The following is a 21,312-nucleotide window of genomic DNA, read 5'->3' on the forward strand; positions in this document are numbered from 1 at the left end:
CGGCGGCTGGTTTGGAAGCTGGGCCTCCTGGGTGGGCTGTGGCTCTGTAGGACAATCCTGAAAATACCTGTCTGGCCATGTGAGGGAGCCCAGATGTGCCGTTAACCCTGCTGAGCTCACAGACCGGAGCCAGAGATGGGAAGGCCGGGCTGGGGCTGACCAGCCGATGCTGACGGGCGGCGGTCTCCACTCCCACACGCAGATGCCCTGAGACGTCTCTTGACCCTCACTGCTGTCAGAGAAGGTGACATCTGCAGAAGAAAATGGATGAGGGACAAGTGGCCTCCTCCACTCAAGTCAGCTTGGGCAGCAAGCAGTTGGAACTTGACGGGTAAGTTTGGGGAACGTGGACAAGGTTGCCCTGCCGTGTGCAGAGAGGTCCCCTAGGTGGCAGCATAGCACCAATCCGCTCCATGGACAAAAGCCATCCCTCCGGCCATGAGTGCCCATCAGAGCCAGGGCTGGAGGGTCAGTGGGGCATCCCAGGGCTTTCCAGCTGGACAGCCACTGGGGCAGTGTCTCCTGAAGGGACAGAAAAGGGAAAGCTCTTCTCGAGAAGGATTCCCAGTCAAGGAAAGAAGCGTTTCAGGGAGCATCGTGGATGCATGTTGGGCCAGCAAAGGGGAATTCACAGTCCATCCAGAATGCCAGGAGGCGATGACGGAGCCTGGGAGATGTCACAGTGTCCCTAGGTCGCTCTGTCTTTTGCCGCGTGCCTGAATCGGCTGTGGTAAGATGTCTACACAGGCACTGGGGAGCCACAGCTCATACAACACAACTCAGGAGAAGAATGGGTCACGGAAACCCTTGGGCTTGACTCAAACCGTGATCTCGCTTTAGAGAGGCAACTCCATCTTTAAAGAGGCATTCACAGTTTGATGTGTTTGTTCTGGAAAAGGAAACATCATTAGTTCTGTTAAAAACATCAACCCTGATATTGTAATGTGTGTGCCTAATGTCATTGCTTTGAAGGTCGTTACAAAGGCCAGACCGGCTTTTACAAAGAAGTAAGAGAGAGCACATGACTGCCATTGGGTGCCAACACAGCAAGGCATGGGGGCATTTAAATCGTTAGTGATATAATTCAGAGAATCGTGCTTATCATTCTGCGTTCGGCACTGCAGACAGCCGCGAGGGGTCCTGCCTGCCTCCGTTCAGCTGTTGTGCCCCAGGACACACGGCACCTGGCATCCCGTCTTACCCATAAAATGGAGTCTAGACATGATTCTTAAATTGGGTTAAACCAACTAGAGAAATCAATTACTTTCCAAATATCCACTGTGACAATCCAAAATCGCACCGCAAAGTTCTGCTCACGGTTCCCAGCTCTGTGTTTAGCCATGAGGCTGGGATTTATTGAAGGATACGGAGAGAAGCGGCTGCAAAGAGAGCTGGATTGCGGAGCGCACTTTCTGCCTCAGCTCTTCTGCTCACGAGAGCTGGACACCCATGCCTGTCACATCTCCCCGTCTCAGCGTCTGCATTTGCAGAAGACATACTCTGTGCAAGCCGCTGGAATGCCCTGCCTCCAGTGGGACCGTCCTGATTCTCTCCTGGCTTTTATATTTCACCATGGTCTTCCTTCCTTAAATTACACAGACCCTTCTCAGACCACAAGGAAAATGCATGCAGGGACAGCAGGGAAATCCCACTGCGTAGCTGGGAGGAATCACATGCGGGATCTATGTGTGGGACCTTCACAGTTCTGCTCACGGGTGAGCCAATGGACAAGAAGTTTTGGAAGAGTGGAAACAAGATTTAAGACTTACGTGTGTCAAATCCACAAATTTACCAATAATTCCTTCGGGGCCACTGTCAGCATTTTACGGATCAAAAGACTGTTTTGGTGGTCCCTGGTTGGCTCTGTTGGTTAAGCATCCAACTCATGATTTCTTGATGTTCTCAGGGTTCTGGGGTCGAGCTGCACGTTGGGCTCCTTGGTCAGTGGGCAATCTGTGTGAGAATTTCTCTCTCTCTCCCTTTGCCCCTCCCCCCTTTAAAATAAATAAAGTCTTTAAAAAAAGGTCGTTTTCTATTATGAGCTCATTAATTCTCCTGTGACAAAAAGCTTAGGCTGATATTATTCATAAATATACATAATTTAGAAAATGCAGTGGAAACAATGATATAAAACTTAGAAAAATGAAGTACGTTGCAGTTTAGCTCCCGTGGCCTCGTGGTCAAGGAATCCCGCGCACACATTGATCATGCCATTTCCATAATTTGTATAATCACATCACATGGATTCAGTTGTATTCTATAAACCCCGTGGGCTGCAGGAAAGTTCCGGCATGATTTGCCTTCCTGTTTTACCTCACTGACGCTCCTGGGGTGACTGAAAAGGTGTTAGGAGCCCCCAACCTCAAGAAGCTTATAAGCAGGAATTATGGTTTGTGGTTAATAGACTTCACTTGGCTGAAAGGCTTAGCTATCAAAGACTGTGAGTCGCCCGGTCCTGGGCTCAAAAGAAGGCTTTACTTTACCATGCCGCATGGGGAAAAAGGCTGCTTCCTGGCTGGGAGACTCGTTCTCTGCCCTGCAAGGCTGGGCACTGTACCAACATCCCCCAAAAGCTAGTCTGGAACAAAGGGATTTGTGCCCCTGCTCACAAGATGTGCCGAAACAGGAGACCCACATGGGATCACCTCCCAGCTCCTGGTACCTCTGTCCATAAGGGTCACTGACATTTAGAAGCCACTCGCTCAGGATTTTTGAATGGATATAGATGTGTTAGAGGCCAGTGAAGACAGAGATTCGTGACGGCCGTCCTACAGGTACACAGACAAGCCTGGCGCCTCCCCACCGCTTCTTCTGCTCAAGTTGCCTGCTGACTGTGCATTTCAGAGGCCCAGTGGGGAGTCAGCTGTCTGGACATCTGGCCTGTTCTATACATGGAGCATTCAAAGTTTGCCGTGGAACACGTGGCGAGGGCCCGTGTACACATTCCAGAGTGTTTTTAGCCCCAGCTGGGGACATCACCCTGGCCCCCAGCTGCCACCCCCTGGCAGCACTAGCTGCAGAGGACTTGGCCACTCAGTGTCCTCCAATGTGTAGGCCCCAGACATTTGGTTTAATGAGCTGTCCCCAAGAGTTAGAAATGCGTGCTTGAGCCCTCAGGAAAAAGGAAGGCTGATGCGTGTGCTTTGTAAGGAAGGGACCTGCTTCAGCATGTGCCATCACGGACAGGTGCCCTTCCCCGTGTTAAGGAATGATAACTGGGAAGTGCAGTCCAGTCCCCGGTGATTTTCCTGCTACCCCTCCTGGGAGTTCGGAAGCCCCTGAGTGAAGGTCTTGAGAGCTGCCAGGTCTGTAATCCTGTTCCCTACATTTGTCTCCATACAGAGGAAAGCTGTGTCTTCCCGGGCCCCATTGTGGCCTCATGCCATCAGCCCAGCTTGCACACAAAGTGACAAACGCTAGTGTTTTAAATGACAAAGCCCACTTCTCCATGCTTTTTGGCTTTGGGGTGATAGTAATGAAGAGGGGAGCTTCTCCAGGATGTGACTTAGATAGCCTTGAATTTCTGAACTTAAAAAAACACTCAGAAAGTGGGTTTTTGAGACATTCTCCTCTGTTCTCTTCTGGAATCCCACCCTGAAACCTTTTGTGCCCAGGAAGGTAGATGCTCGTCTACAAAGGATTAGCCATCAGTATTTACTTGTGTGTGTGTAAGAATGTTTTGAAAGCAGTGGCTTCATGGATCACCCCCTGATCCATTTATGAGAGAGCAATTGTAGCTGGAACAAAGTAAGAGCCGGAAACCGAGGTAGATGATTCAGATGGGACTCTCGAGCCTTAAGTTCCCAGAGAACTTGTCACACAGATGAATACAGAAAGCACATACTGTGTGCTTACAGATAAAGCTGCGAAGTCTTCTGCTACTTGTAAGGCCTTTTTTAGCACATGTACCTGTTAGCATCCTGGCTGCAGTGGCCCAGACTCGTGACTCAGACTGTTTTGGAGGCTGTGTGTGGGGAGGTGCGGGTTACGGGATCACAAGGCATTCATAGGAAGCGACAGTGCTGGTTATGCCAAATGACACTTTTCATTTGCTCACTTACTCGGCACATCTGGAATGTTTCCTAGATATCAGGCAGTGGGGATACAGGTGGTGTTGGTGGGTAGGTTCCCACTTGAGGGGTAAAACTCCGGTGGAGGGAATGTGCAGCTGATCACAAGTCAGGGTGACCAGCAAAACCAAGAGAAAAAGCAATTCCTCACTTAGGTCCCAGGGCCCAAGGTTGATGGTGTTCAAGCTGAGATCTGGAGAAAGCGCGGTATCTATACAGGGAAAGAGGGGAAGTCAGGCAGGGAGCAGACCGTCAGGGTCCCTGTAGCCCCAGTGGCTCCTCACACCCTGGTCAATTACTAAAATACGCAGGTTGCGCTGATGACCTTGGTGTTCTTGATTTCAGGAAACCAACTTTCTCTGGCACGGGAAGGAAAAGATAATGGAGGGGAAAGAAGAAGGTGTCCTTTGTGCCTACTAGGTAAAGGGTGTGATGAAATGTTTTGTGGGCGTCATCATTTCTTATGACCTATCTCAAGCAATGGTCACTTGGATCATCACAGTGGTCCTGAGCCTCAGAGCTTAAACCACTGTCCCAGGACCCACATCTGACCGGCCGTCATGTATGGATTCTCAAACACACCTGCCCGATGCCAAAGTTGGGGGGTCTCCACTCATCCATGCGGCTGTGTTGGAAGGTTTTCAAACTAAAACTGGATCTTGTTTCTAAATAGTACGCATTTTAGTCTCACGGTGCTCGTAAGGGTAAATTAAGAAAACTTGAAGATCTCTCTGCCTTCTAAATAATCGGAGTTAATTCTTGCTTTTTGTCCAAGGATGCCAGGATGGTAGGTAACGTCCTTGTGGCTGTGAGTCAGGGATGCGGGCTCCTGGCTCCTCGAGGGTCCACTATTTTATATGTCAGGGGCTCTCAAGACCATCACAGATGGGTACTGGGCATGCAGGCCCTATGGGAGATTTCTGCACCCCTCCTTGTCAGCAGAGAACATCTCATGTGTGTGTCTAGGACTCAGCCACTGTGACACAGCCACACGTACCGAGGGGGCGAGGGACACAGTCTGCTGCTGCCAGTTGGTGACGGCCTAGGCTTGCCACATGTGCATTTATGCACACGTCACAAAATGGAGGCTTAAAACAAAAGAACACCATACAAATCAAATAAAGCAAAGTGATGTCTTACATATATTCCTAAAAATTTGAAGACCAGGTTTCTGAATTTCATAAGCCGAGAAAGATGTCTGCAAGCTACTTCATGGTTTTAGCTTGGATTCTGTGTAGTTTTAACCGCCAATCGGGCCACCTGCTTGAAACATGAGTTGTTGGAAAGCTCGGGCCGCTGTTCGAGAAAATAAGGAGTCCATGTGCATATTATTTGGATACAGTTTAAAAGCCACACACTTTTCATTACATTTTTAGTGAAAAAAAAATTGTGAGGAATGATTTTCTAATATTCCTAAGAGTGTGTGTTTGCACGGGGAGATGCAGTCGGGTGGGAGCTTCTAATGACAGGTCCTTCGGCAGTGGGTCCAGCAAGAAAGCTGGAAAGCCTTGAGGGCGGGGCCAAGGACATGTACTCTGGACTAGAAGGGGTGATGACCAATTCAAAAGAAGCCCTTGGATCCATAGCAGTTGCTTTGAAGCGAAAGGTACAGAGACGTGGGAGGGAGAGCAGTGGCGTTCAAGGGCTGGAGGAGATCTGACCTTGCCCCTGGCGGTCTCCAGCTGGCTGGGTCACAGGGCCTCCCAGGAGGGCCTCCTCCTCCTCTCCCTTGAGCTCCACAAATGCCTTGAAGGCATTCCTGGGGGGGCGGTCCCTGCTCTTCAGAGGCACCCAAGCTTCCGGGAGCACTCCCCCAGTCCCAGCACGGCAGAGTAGGACACCCACTTCTCTCCTGATCCCTTGCCTTTAATTCCGCTTCCTGTCCCACCATGGATCCCGGCCAACAGACAGTGGGTGCCGTCACTGGGATGCCCCCAGCTTCCTCTTGCTCCTGCAATGGAAATTCCTTCTTAGAAGTGACTTTCTAAATGGAACAGGCACATAATGGATATAACTTGGAAACAGGAGGTCGTGCATCAGAGCTTGTCAGCCCCCGGCGGCTGATGCTGAAGGAGGAATGTGAGCCTCCGTTCGCAGGATGCCAAGGGCTCGTCACGGGTAGGCTAGCTCAACTCCTCCATGAACTGTCCTCCACAGATGCAGCTGAACTCCGTGTTTATTTTAAAATCGGTATTGTTTGCCCTTGATGGGCCAGGCAGAATTCTAGGTGTTTCCCCACTGCGTCTCATTTAATTTTCAGAACAAGCACATTAGACACACATTATGGATCTGAAGATGGGAACATCTAGATGCAAACAGATTTTAGCCCAGGGCCAAATGTCCATTTGCCAGAGAGGAAGCCACGGAACCCAAGAGGCTCGTCGAAACCTCTCCTGGAAAACATTCTATCTTATTCCTTTTTTTGTAAATTAAGTCTGTTTCCTTGTAAGAAACTACAACAACAACAAAAATTCACAGATAAGTCTTTCACAGAAACCTTGAATTAATTAATCAGATGGCAGCATCTTACCCTTGTACGAGGTTTTAAATTTTAGAAACAGTTCAGCAAATCTCATTTCCGTGGAGATTATGAAAGGCCCTTCGAGTTCACGTAGGAGTTGCCCTTTGAAGTACGAATTGCAAATCTGGGGACCCCACAATCCTGGTTCCTCTTAACAGCACTGACTAAGGGACTGCTGCTCCTTTGTGCCCCCGTAGGACAATAATGGCTGAATACATTTATTGAAGTGTGTCATCCGCGGATGGCCAGCGGGCGGGCTGTGACCACCAGCCGGGTCAGGGCGGAGCTCCGCACACCCCGGGGCGCTCCCTCCCCAGCTCTGCGCCCCGCAGGGTGCTGTGCCCTGCCCCCCCCCCGCTCATGCGCCCTGCATCCATTCAGCTGCGCGCTCTTCTCCCGCAGCTCGCCTTCAAGCTTGTCTGGGCCGAGGGCCTCTGCGCGGTTAGACGGAGCAGGAGCTCCAGCACCCCCGTGATTCTGCAGCATCCCAGGCTCCGCGTACACAACACCTAATCCAGGTTGCTCTCGGCGGCGTTTGCATCCTTGGAGGTTTGCGGCTGCCGAGAAGAACGCGGCCAGGGTGTTTCTTGCGCGCGTGCGTTGCGCCTGCCTACAGTATACACTGCCACTGAGCGCCCCAGGGGATGGGCATCCCAGGGGGCGGGCATCGGGGAGGGTGTGTGTGTTCCACTTCAGCGGGGGCCGCTAACGAGATCAGCCGCGCAGCTGGGCGGGTCCATGCCGGGTCAGTGGTGCGGAGAGTTCCGGGGGCTCCACCGCCACGCCACCGCACCCTGGTGCCACGTTTGTGTTTGTGTGTACAGATGCGCACACGCATGTCCCTGTGCCCGTGGAATACACGTTCTATCCGGTATATGCGGTGTAATCTATACACAGATGTTATACATAGCACTGGACAGGCACATGTCTACGTGTGTGTACGTGTGTATTCATTTTAGATGGGATCACACACTGGTTACAGTTTTTAGAAAGAATCCATATTTCAGAAATATGTTTTGAGATAGTGGCTTCAGATTAAGACAAATTGAGGGAGTGGGAGAGTGAATGAGGCTGGCGGTGGCCCCATTCCTATGGAGGCTGGAGAATGCCTATTGGAGAGCATTCGAGTGGTGGGCGGACTTCCACGCACGTTCGATTCTCCAATAACACTGACACTCACATAAACTAATGTATGGTTAGAAAATGTTATATTACATGAGTCATAAACATATGCACACATATGTATTCTATGTGCATCTATGCACACTGTAATGTGTATTATGCAGACATACACATATGTGTGTATAATATACATAATATAGTCGTTTAAATACATTATATGTTATATAGTATGTCATAGATACAGGAGGTCTATCTATCAAACAGAAACAATCATACTCATGATATATACATACATATATATATTTATGACATCTATGATATACTATCACGTATATGTACATATATCTATATCCTTTATATTATCTTTATCCACTGTTATCTTTAAAATAGTTTTCTCTCTGGGCACCTGGGTGGCTCAGTGGGTTAAAGCCTCTGCCTTCAGCTCAGGGTCCTGGGATCGAGTCCCGCATCGGGTTCTCTACTCAGCAGGGAGTCCGCTTCCTCCTCTCTCTCTGACTGCTTCTCTGCCTACTTGTGATCTCTGTCAAATAAATAAAGTCTTTAAAAAAATAAATAAATAATATAGTTTTCTCCCTTTAACCATATTTGGACCTAGATCTATATTCATGCTCCTATCCATATTCCTATCTGCATGTATCTTCTACTGGTGCTCTCTCTGGGCGGCCCGAGCTAGTATAACCAATATGGATAATCCGTATTATCTGCATGTCCTTTCCCTGAGGGCAACAGAAAGCTTTGAGCCAAAATAAATCTCACTGTGGAACTGGAGGCACCGGTTGGAGGTCAGAAGCACACGGGCTCTGCCTTCTGGACCAAAGTCATCTACCCAGGAAGGGGTCTCTTCTATGCATCTCTGTGAATGTTGCTTCCTAAGGATGGTGGTGGCTGTGTACAGGCAAGATTTGGGTTTGGGATGGGCATGGAAGAGGGGAGGGGTCAGAGCCCATTTCCACGGCTACGGCTACCATCAAAATGCCTTGCTCCACAGAGCGTCATAGCCTGGTCAGAAACGGACTCACCCTCTGTCGCTGATGTCCTTTTACGGTGGGGCCGGCCCTGGGTGGTACTCAGATTCCAGATGTTCTCACTTGCTCGAGGAAGTCTCCTCCCTCAATGTGAGGCCCCAGTCCTGCTCCTAAGAACCAGTGGCTTTCAGAGCAGACTCTTCCTCCACCTGGCCAGCAGGACTGTGTCCCGAGTCCTCGGGTCCTCCCTGGGGGGCCCTGGTCACCAGGGAATGTGGAATCAGTGATTCTATCCTCAGAGCTGTCCAGGAAGGACTGGCACGTCGCTCCCCGGTTCTCAAGGCCTTGAAGAGGCACAGATAATCGGTGAAGAAAACATCATGAACTATGGGGTACCTAGCAGGTGAGGGAGTGACACAGGCCCTTAAGTCTGAGGGGGGCAGTGACTCTTTTGACGACCTGCTTAGTTAGCTGTTTCATAGCAGAGAGGGGAAGAGCCTAAGATCCCACAGCAAGGGGTCCTCTATCGCTAACAAGGCTCCTACCTCAGGAGAGATGTCACCTGTGCTTACAAAGCACATGAAACTCCCAATGTGGTTTTAACTGTCACATACAAACCATATCGTCTTACAGATTTTATCATTTAAAAATTTCTTTTTTAAAAAATGAAATCTTGGGGCACCTGGGTGGCTCAGCAGGTTAAGCCTCTGCCTTCTGCTCAGGTCATGATCTCAGGGTCCTGGGATCGAGCCCCACATCAGGCTCTCTGCTCAGCAGGGAGTCTACCTCCCCTTCTCTCTCTGCCTACCTCTGCCTACTTGTGATCTCTGTCAAATAAATAAATAAAATCTTTAAAAAAACGAAATCTTGCCATTTGCAAGGGCATAGATGGAACTAGAGAGTATTATGCTAAGTGAAATAAGTCAATCAGGGAAAGACAATCATCCTATGATCTCGCTCGAATGTGGAATTTAAGAAACTAAACAGAGGATCATAGGGGAAGAGAGGAAAAAATAGAACAAGACGAAATCAGACAGGGAGACAAACCATGAGAGACTCTTAATCTCAGGAAACTGAGGTCAGCTGGAGGGGAAGGGGTGGGGGATGGGGTAACTGGGTGATGGACATTAATGAGGGCACATGACATGATGAGCACTGGGTGTTATAGAATTCCCGAACTCTGCCTCTTTAACCAATAATACACTTTATGTTAATTTATTGAATTTAAATAAAATAATGTTTAAAAAAAACTCACTTTTGCCATTAAAAAAAGATCTCTTCTTTGTAAACATCTGTGAAGCACCAACCTTATTCCCCACATCGAACATGAGGACAAGGCGTGTCTGTCCATTCTTCAACTCGTGTGTGTGTGTGTGTGTGTGTGTGTGTGTGTGTGTATGTGTGCTGGTAACAAATTCCCTAATAAAATGCCTAATTTGCATGTGAGGTGCTGTGATTCTAAGCTGGGCTCCACCAAGTTTTACCTAAGGAAGTTACTCACCCACCCTGTGTCACCTTTTCTTTGTGTGAGAAGCAGGAGTGACAATAGCACCTACTTGTAGGAGTTGTTTCAACGATTAAGAAAGAAAAATGTTTCTGAAGCACTGGGCAGATCACCTAACGAGTGACAGTTCTCATTGCCTTATTGCTGTGTTTCTAGGGCAGTGATTCTCACCTGGGGGCAGTTTTGCCTCCAAGGGACAGTTGGCAATGTCTGGAGATACTTTCAGTGTCCCTGGTTGGATAAGGTGGTCCTGGAATTTACTGGGGGGGGGCGCAGAGGTGCTGCTACTAGCCAACAATGCAGAAGACGGTCCCCACAACGGACAGGGACTCGGCTCACAATGTCATTGGTGCCCGGAACTGAAGGCTTTGCCCTAGAGTGAGAAGAAGGACTGGCTGACAAGCACAGGGTGGGAAACCTACAATCTTGGAGGCTGAAACTTGTGGTTTCTGGAACATTCTTCACCATCCCGCAAGCAGGATGCATCTTCTCCTCCTGGTCTTTAAGACTCTGGAAGTCTACGTTCCCTACATATCCATTTTGGAAAAGCTCAGTTTTAAAGCAGCCTCTGTCCTTCCTCACGGTCAAGTGGGAGTGTGGGCATCAGGGGACGAGTGGGGACAAGGCATACTCTCTCGAGACCTCTCCTCTGGATCCTCCCTGGCCCATGACTATGGGCCAATGACTAGAACCACTCCGTCTTCCTGACTTGTGCCTTTGAGCTCGTAGCAGCCCCAAGTGGCTTTGGAACTTACACTTCTTGGGCAACACTGTGTGTAGTGTAGAGAGCACGCAGGCAAACATGGGAAAAGCATGGATCTTTCCATTAAAAAATAGATACATCATAAGTATCATCTCTATGATTATAGTTGATTTCAACACTTAAGGTTAATAGTTGGAAAAAGATTTGAAATGACAGATTTGGCTATTGGTCTTCTGGGCTATTGCCATAGGCCAAGCCTATTGCTGAAGTATTTCTATATCCCCAATGGCCTAGCTCCAACAATAACTAGATGTTTTATGCAGCAAGATCCATAAAACTATGCTGGAAAGAATTACCCCTGGTGATACCATAGCAAACAGAGAGTTGCTTCAGAAATGGAGGCTTCCAGGCTCCCCTCTGCATGGGTACCCCAGCAGCTCCCACTAACACGATCCTGGGGAGCGCATCGGGCAGACGCAGTGCAGGGCGCACAGCAGAAACCCTGGCTCCCTGGTGGCTTGCTTAAGGCGGGTGTTACATCCTGTTAAATACGGCCTCTCCCATCTGTACAATGGACCCCTGCATGCCAGCTGCTCTGACATCACAGAGGGAGGACCCTCTGCCTTGCTGAAGTATGGGTGCACACAACATGCCCTGGCAGACGACCCTTGCTTGCTGGTGTCCAACACTTCTCTCATTGCAGACACACCCAAGGTGCACCCTTTTCCAGGGTGGCACTGTGTGGTCCTTCCTAGTTCCACCCCTGCCCCAGCTCCCGGACTGGACCTCCCCCCCGGGGACCCTGACAACAGGCAGAAGGCTGTTTCCACGCCTAGAGCTGCCCCCCGAGCAGGTGGCCTTGGAAGTGTGAAGCCAAGAGGCCAGAAAGATAAAATGCTGTGGCCCTTCTTAGCAGCTTTGGAGACTGGTCTCCCGAAGCATTGCAGACCCATGAATCTCCTCTGCCACCATGTATTTCGGGGATTCCCAGGCTGAGCATATTTAACTGTCCCAACAGAAATGTAGGTGATCACACCGTTATGATGCTGAGCGTTGCACAGACTGTGTATGGATCTGTAGCATTTGACTCTCTAAAGGACCCCAACTGGCACCCAAAACTCTCTTCCTGTGGAGGATACGTTCTGCTCTCATGCACTTTGTGCTGGCATAGCTTCCTGCCCCTCACCATCACTGGTCTCTCTACCCGTGGGTTTGTCCTACTCCCCATGTGGCTTCTCAAGGGTGGGGACCACGACGCAGACACAGCTTCAGCTGTGCGTGTCCCTCAGTGGCCCATGACTCATCCCTTCGAGCTGGCTTAAAAATGCACATGAAACGACACAGCTACACATTAACATCAGTCGATCTCCTGGGTCGGGTTGTCATGGTTTACACACTGAACGACAACTGCCACCTCTTCTTGCTAAATGGAACCTACGTGGTAGCATCAGCCCAAAGGCAGCCTAGTGCTGAATTGCATCCAAGACCTGAGGACACTCCCAGTCTGTCCAAGCAGGCTCGCTGGGTCAGGGGTCTTCAGTGACAACATCCGTCCGTCCGTGGAAACATACTCATGAATTAGGATGTCTCAGCCACGCACAGTCATCATGATAGATGGAATTTGCTGCAGCCGGTTTTTGATCATTTACATTAGAATTTCAGATAAAACTCTCAGCAGATCCATTGCCATTGCCAGATAATCACTGTCAAGATATCCTGTTCCTCGTGCCGGGGTGCTCAGCGCCGACCCAGAGCCAAGCTGCCTCATCTCGTCAGCACACACTGCTCCACACTCCAGGGCTCTCCTCCCTGCTGCCCCCAAGAGGGGCCTGGAAGCCTTTCTCTGTGGGGTCAATGCATGAAGCTGATCACCTTCCCTGACCAGGTGTGAGTTAAGGTCTGGATGTTTCAACGATCTGTCTGCGGAGGGGAATGACTCACCAATCGATGGCTACAGTGCTGACTTCTCCTTGGGGCTTTAATTCCCTCTGTTTCCACCTGCTGCTGTTGGTTGACAGTGTCCTGGATGTCTGCAGCCCTGGCGACATGAGAGGCCGTGATGGACGTAAGCTCCCATCTTCCTCCACCTTCAGGTTTTGCTTCTGGCTCTCTCAGCTCTTCCGCCATCCATGGTCCCAAGGGGGGCTCTTGCTAGGCTGCATATCTAGGCAGAGAGTTCGGAGGCCCCTGCCCTGACTGCATGGTTAACTCATGATTCCTCAGCTTGGAGTCAACGCCAGGAGCTCTTGCCCTCCCTGGGCCATGCAGTCTCTGCTCCGGCCATCCACCACGATTCCTGTTTGCTGAACATTCTCCCATTCTCCCATCCTGCTGATTTCCCCTTGTAACCCCACTTCAGCGATGTGCTGACTCTAAGCGCCCTTCCTGCCCATCCTGTGACTACAGCCCCCGTGGTGTCTCCTCTGCTAAGGCTGCTGGAGTGTCCCCTTGGCAGGGGGACCCTGGCCCCTAAGCCCCATCACACTACCCTTTAGGGTACTTTTGCATTTCCACCTTCACTTATCATGAGTCATGAGCATCCTTTCTCCTGCAAGGCCAGATGCTCTTTGATGATTTAATTTTATGTTTTCTATGGAGCCTTAGGTGTGGGTGGAAGGTCAGCCTCTAGTCATTAAGGGGAGAGCCTGTGGGTGGAAATTACCCCCACGTCTTTCTCCAGAGTGGTTCTTTCTTTCTAGCCATCTTGAAGTCCCTTGCTTCAGTCTGCTCAGAGGGCTTCTTAGAGAATGACACATCATCATGGAACCACATCCCCTTAACTTGACCACACTCTCTTGGCTGAAGTCAAGGCAGGAATCCACCCAAATATAAGGGTGCAAACCACTGGGATCACCTCAGACCCTGGCCAGCACCCCATCCAGGCCAGCACTCCTGATGGCCCCATTCAAAGTGGTACTCATCTTCCCAGGCTGCACCCTCTCGGTGCCTACCCCACACTTGATTTTGCCCATAGCAATGATGACCAAGTTGCATTTACTTGCTCATTTATTCTTCCAGTATTTCCTGCCTTCACCAGACAGGAAACCTCACACAGCCAAGGCTATGACTGCGAGGTCTATGTTTTGCCCTCGGCACCCATAACTGTGGGTGATGTGCAGTAGGCATTTGGGAACACTGGCTGGGTAAATGGATGGATGCTACAGTGATTCCTATTTATCCCACCTCACTGAAGCCACTCCTGTCAAGGTGACCTCCTACCAAATGCAATGTCTCCTCTCAGTCATTATCTTTCTTTACCTTTTAGGCACCGTTTGAGTCAGCTGGTCATTCCCTCCTCAAAGTCTTCTCTTGACTTGAATTTCTTGCTAGCATATTCTCTTGATGTTTGGAACTCCTTCATGACCAGCAGCAGCTTCTCAGATTTTTGTCACCTTGTCAGGGGGCACCTCTGAAACTGTGCCCTGAGGACCCGCCTCTCCAGTGGCTACCCTCATGCCCAGCGGATCCCCTCCAGGCCCAGCTGGATGACCAATGGCTCTCTGACCCCTCAGTATCCTGCTGTCCTTCTGCTTCCTCAAAGACTCCAAAAGTCTCTCTTTGCACTTCACAATGATGTCCAGACCCTTATTATGGCCTCCAACACCTCACGTCGCAGCCATAGCAGCGCTCTTCTCCTGGGTCAAGCCAGGCCCTTCTTCCAGCTGGCCACTGTCGCCGATGCTCTTCCATGCATCCCTGCATGCGGGGCTCGGTCCAGCTCCTCACTCACGCCTGAGCTCCACTGTCTCCAGACGGTACAGTAGGAGACAGCTGCCCAATCACCCCATCAAACCCCATCGTTTAAAAACCCTCTGGCCATCCGTGATAAATAAGTATTATGTAATTTCTATCTCCTTCCCTACAAGAATGTGTGTTCTATGAGAGAAGTCTCCTCCCTCATCAATCCTGTGTGGAGCGGATCCTGGAGCTTGGCTTGGGGGATGCACGGAGGCAAGGCTCACCAGCAGGCGAGTCAGGGGGGCAGCTCCAGAACTCTGGCCATCAGTAGAGGTGGGGGTTCCCTGCTCCGCCAGGAGCTGATGACATGCTGCCATGGGCAGGGTTACTGGATCCCCTCATTTCTGTGGGAGGGCCCTACAGTTTTCAGTAGAACAGACCATCCCATGCTAACATTGCAGGTGTTCTATGGATTCATTCCGCACCCTGTAGCAGAGGATTCCAAAGTTACTGGGCAGAGAAAGAGAAAGAAGAAAACTTTCGTGGTTTTCAATACTTCTAACTTGCATGTGTGTGTGCGTGCACATGTGTGCGTGTGCAAGTTAACCCTTTGTTTGTTTCTTCTGTTAAGCAAGTCCCTATGTCCATAAAAGAAAATGCACCTCATCGCAAAGCTGGCCTTAGCCGTGGCCTGGGGGGTGAGGCACACGTGCAGGACAGGGGCGTGGGTCACCACTGAGAAATGTCTGCTCAGGTTTGAGCACACACAAGGATGCAGAAAGAGAACGTGGAGTCCCCTCCCTTCCAAACCACAGAGACGTCATCCTGTTGCTCATGAGAAAGCTTTAAAGCCCTCTGGCTTCAGTAATTCTTTTTATAGGAAAGAAAATGCAGACCTAAGTCCAGCCATTATTATCAAAGCGTAGCTCAGCTTTCTGATGACAAACACATCCGTTTATCTAATAACTTGGAGGCTTCCTGGACACCCTCTCGACGTTATACCGGGTCGAGTCATGGAGGGTGCAGCCAATTTAGCTTGGTGTCCTGTCTTCAGCTGGGCTCTTCAGAGGGAGGCAGGCCATCCTGGTCTCAGAGCGCATGATGTTCTCACTCTTCTGGGAGTGCTGTCTGCACCCCAGCTGGGCAGCAATTTAGATCCTGATTGTGATGGTTAATGGGCCTGGAGATTTCACCGTGTTTAGAGCATCCACAGATGCTATTCTGATTCCAGGGCTGCGTACGGGATCCACTCTTTCTGTTTCTGAGACATCTGGGTTAATAAGTTACTGTGACATAAATAGTGACAGCTGTACTATATTCTACACCCCATGCCAGCCTGGAAAGGGGGCCACTGTCTCGCCCTCTCTGAGCTCTCAAAGTACGTTTTCCAGTTAGAGAATCCTTGGCCCTAACTCCAAAGTTCATCTCCCCACTGACTGACAGTTTGAGACCCATCCATCACTTTTAAAAAGTGCAAGGATTGCTGGGATGTAGGGTAGCTCTATTTTCAACTTTTTGAGGAACCTCCACACTGTTTTCCAGAGTGGCTGCACCAGCTTGCATGCCCACCAACAGTGTAGGAAGGTTCCCCTTTCTCCACATCCTTGCCAACACCTTCCGTTTCCTAACTGGTTAATTTTAGCCATTCTGACTGATGTGAGGTGGTGTCTCACTGTGGTTTTGATATGTATTTCCCTGAAGCCAGGTAATGTTGAGGACTTTTTCATGCGTCCGTTGGCCATTTGAATGTCTTTGCAGAAATGTCTGTTCATGTCTTCTGCACATTTCTTGATTGGGTTATTTGTTCTTAAGGTGTTGAGTTTGTTAAGTTCTTTACAGATTTTGCATACTAGCCCTTTATCTGATATGTCATTTGCGAATACCTTCTCCCATCCTGTCAGTTGTCTTTTGGTTTTGTTGACTGTTTCTTTGGGTACTTACCCTAAAGATACAAATGTAGTGATCGGAAGGGGCACGTGTACCCAAATGTTTATAACAGCAATGTCCACAATAGCCAGACTGTGGAAAGAACCTGATGTCCATCCACAGATGAATGGATAAAGAAGATGTGGTATATATGTATGTGCACACACACACACACACACACACACACACACAGGAATACCATGCAGCCATCAAAACAAAAAACAAACAAACAAAAAAACCCACCCAAATCTTGCCATTTGCAATAACATGGATGGAACCAGAGGGTATTATGCTAAGCAAAATCAGTCAATCAGAGAAAGACAATTATCATTTGATCTCTCTGACATGAAGAATTTGAGAGGCAGGGTGGGGGGTCATGGAGGGAAGGGAGGGAAAAATGAAACAAGGTGGGATTGGGGAGAGAGACAAACCATAAGAGACTCTCAATCTCAGGAAACAAACTAAGGGTTGCTGGGCAGGGGTAGGGATAGAGTGGCTGGGTGATGGACACTGGGGAGGGAATGTGCAATGGTGAGTGCTGTGAATTGTGCAATACTGATGATTCACAGACCTGTACCCCTGAAACAAATGATACATTATATGTTAATAAAAATTAAAAAAGTGGCATATAGATAGATAGATAGAGGAATATTACTCAGACATCAAAAAGAATGAAATCTTTCATTTACAAGGAGGTGGATAGAACTAGAAGATATTATGCTAAGTGAAGTAAGTCAGTCATAGAAAGACAAATACCATATGATTTCACTCCTATGTGCAATTTAAGAAACAAAACAGATGAACATTGGGGAAGGGAAGGAAAAATAAGTTAAAAACAAGGAGGGAGGTAAACTACAAGAGACTCCTAACTTTAGAAAACAAACTGAGGGTTGCTGGAATGTAGGTTGGTAGGGGGATGGGGTAATTTGGTGATGGTCATTAAGATGGGCACTTGATATAATAACCACTGGTGTTATACACAACTGATGAATCTTTAAATTCTACCACTGAAACGAATACAGTATATGTTAACTAAATTGAATTTAAATATAATATTTTTTTAAAAAGTGGAAGGAAATCTGGTGTCTTCTCCCTCAGGGTTTATCTATGCAGCCTTCCGAATCTGGAATTCCGTCATGGAGGATCAATGCTAATTCACAATCCAGCATCCTGTAATAGATTTCAAAATATTTGTTCATTTCAAAGTCCTACTTTTCAGGCTCATGATACTTTCCTATCTCAGGATATAATGGATAAGATTCTGCTTCATGCATCTCCACTAGCTTCCTAGTTCCTTATCAGGAACCACTACTGTCAGTTCCCAAACTTGAGATTTTAAATGGGCACCATGTCTTCCAAGACACCTCCAAGGATTATTTGGGATTTTGCACATATAAATGGAAGATTCTTTCTTCTTCTTCTCTTCCCCCTCCCCCCTCCCCCTCCCCCTCCTCCTCCTCATCCCTTTTTTTGGGGGGGGGGATTTCTCCACCTGGATAGAATATTTTGTTTCCTTCTTTTGCAGGCAAGTTGCTAGAGTGAAAAACTGACATTTACAAATTCCCCACCACGGTCTTCCACCATTACCTGGAAACCACCAGTTGCTTTCTATCACGACAGATGACTTTGTTTTCTCTAGAATTCTATGTCCATGGACTAATACTTTATGTACTCTACTTCTTTTTTCCCCTAACTTCCTCACCCAGCGTGATTATTTGGAGATCCACCAAGACAGCAGCACACATCAATGCTCCATTCCTTCTATTACTGAGTGGTGTTACATGGTAAGAGTGCACAGAAACTTGTTGATCTTTCTTTTTTAAGATTTGAGGATTTTTCTGGAGATATTAGGGTTATTGATTTTTAATTTAATTACTATGTGATCAGGGAATAGCCTAGCTTAAATCCTTTTAAATTTATTGGGATTAGTACAGTGACCCTGAATATGGCTTATCTTGATAAATTATTTTGTGGTCCCTTAAAAGAATATGCATTCTGTTATTGTGGGATGGAATCTTCTATAAATTTTAGTTAGTTCAATTTGGTGATAATTTTGTTTAAATCTCTATCTTTACATATTTTCTGTCCACATATTCTTTCAATTGTTCAGTGAAGGTATTAAAATCCCCAACTCTAACTGTGGATTTTTACTTCTTTTTGCAGATCTGTTTATTTTCACTTTGTGTACTTTGAAGGTCTTATTGCTTGCATACAGGTTTATTAATCTATATTTACTTGTAAAATTGACCTCTTTATCATTATGAAATGACATTTTACTCTCTGGTAATATTCCAGTATTCTTCCCACCGAAATCTACAGTTTGTCTGAAATTAATACAGACTTCTAACAATTTTAGATTAGTGTTACAGGATATCTCTCTCTTTTTAAATTTATTACTCTTTTATTATTTTACTTTAAACCTCTTTGAGTACTTATAACCAAAACGTGTTGCTTATAATCAAATATATATATATATATATATATATATATATATATATATATATATATATTTGGGTCTACCTTTTTGACCCTACATGACAAGCATTACTTTCTAATGAGGGCATTTGGCCATCAGGTGTACTGTGATTGTTGATAATGCCAGGTAGTTAGCTGCCAACTTGTCTGTATTTCAGGGGTCCCCTCTGTTCTTTGTTCTCCTTTTCCTATTTTTCTGCCTTCCTTTGGATTTACCCAATATCATTATGATTACATTTTATAGTCATTTTTGTCTTATCTATATTTCTTTATTACTTTAGTGGTTTAGGATTTATTATATAAAAATATAATTTATTCTGGCCTACTTTCAACTGTAGTTATGTAACCTTGCATATGGGATGAGAAACTTACAGTAGTATTCTTCCTTTTGTTCCTTCTGGATTTTTCTGCTATTTTTGTCATGCACTTTTATTTTATACTTGATATAAACTCCACATTGCATTGTTAAGTTTTTGCTTTTATGATATTTGTCAACCATCTTTAGAAGAGGATTAAAAAATCAGAATAGTCTCATATGTTTACCTGGGTAGCTACAATTTCTGGTACTCTTCATTCTCTTGCTGAATAGATCCACATTACCATTTGGTCATTTTGTTTCCTTCTGAAGACATTCTGTTGATATTTCTAGTAGTACTGCTCTGTTTGTGATAAATTCATTCAATTTTTTATGTCTGAAAAGTCTTTATTTGATACATTTCAAAATTTCTCTTTTCTCTGTGTTTTACTTAGTTTATAGTAGTATGTTTTCAAGTTTACTAGTGTTTTCTTCTACAGTGTCTTATCTGTCACTATTCCCATCCAGTATATTTTAAAATCTAACACAAAATTCTCAGATCTAGAAGTTTGATGTGTTTTTAAAATTTGTCATGTCTCTACTTAGCACTTTGAACATGTGCAGTTCAGTTATAACAATTGTTTCAAGATATCATCTGCTAATTATAGCACCTACGTGAGGACTGAATCAATTTCAGGATTGTTTTTTCTCCTTCTTCTGGGACATGTTTTACTCTCTATTTGAAAGCTTGGTAAATTAAAAAAATAATAATTATAATTGCTTTTGCAGTATAGTTGATACACAGTGTTATATTAGTTTCAAGTGTATAACATAGCGATTTGACAATTCTATACATATGTTGTGCTATGCTCACCGTGGTAAGTGTAGAAAACTTGATGAACGTTTATATAGTACAAGATACTGCTGTTTCATCTTGTGTGCTAGGTAATTTTGTTTTCTTATAAACCTCTCTGAGTTTTCTCTTGGGATGTCATTAATTTACTTGTAAATAGTTCAATATTCTCATATCCTGCTTAAAAAAATTATTATTCTGAACTGAAACAGTCTAAGAGAGGTCAATCGAAGGCTGCTCAGTTCAAGCTAGTGGATGTAAGCTACACATGATACTGTTTTCAAGGGACACTTAGCAACGTCAGGGGGGTTATGGTATTGGCACCTGAAGGGCTGATATCAGGGGGGTCGCTAAACACCTTACAATGCATGGGACAAACACCCCACAACATATAGTTGTTCAGACCAAAATGGTGATAGCACTGAGATTCAAAAGCACTGGTCTGGGGCTAATCATTCTCCATGATTTCAACAAGACTCTTCTGTGTACCTTACCCAATATCCCACAAATTATGAGTTTTTCCTGTCTGGCCCATGGGAACGGGCACAATTCCTAGTGCTAGCTGAGTCTGTGACACTGGCCGGAGTCTCATCCTTTCAAGTGGGTCTTTCCCTGGCTTCAAGTAGTTCTCCCACATGCATAAGGTCAACAGGATTCAGCTTAATTCTCCCTGCGACCCTCTGCAGGTCTCCAGAGGTCTCTCAGTGCTGTCTCCTCCCTGGTACTCTGTGCTAGAAGCTTTCCTGCCTTTGTCCACCTGGGCTTTCACTTCTCCTCAACCAGTCTGCTAGACTCCAACTGGGGCTCCCTCCCTCTGCCTGAAAGCTCCCTGGGCAGCAAACTAAGGCTTCATACCATCACTTTCTCATCTCTCAGGGATCATTGGTTGATTGTCAGCCCTGATAATGTGTGTTTCATACATTTTGTCCATTCTTCTGTTTGATGGGAAAAAGATGTTGCTGTCCTGTGTTTATTTACTCTAACAGTCTTATAATGGAGGTTTTTCTTTTATACATTCTATGTCTCACAAAACAATAAATTATTAGTATACATATACAGATTTATGTTTATAAGAAAACGTTACTTTAGTAATTGATCTAACTATTCAACTCCACAGAAATTTGACTTCTAGTAAGGATGTTATTATAGTGCAATATTCCTTTTTTAAGATTTTATTTA

Source organism: Martes martes (assembly GCF_963455335.1).
Source record: "Martes martes genome assembly, chromosome: 5".
Classification (NCBI taxonomy): Eukaryota; Metazoa; Chordata; class Mammalia; order Carnivora; family Mustelidae; genus Martes; species Martes martes.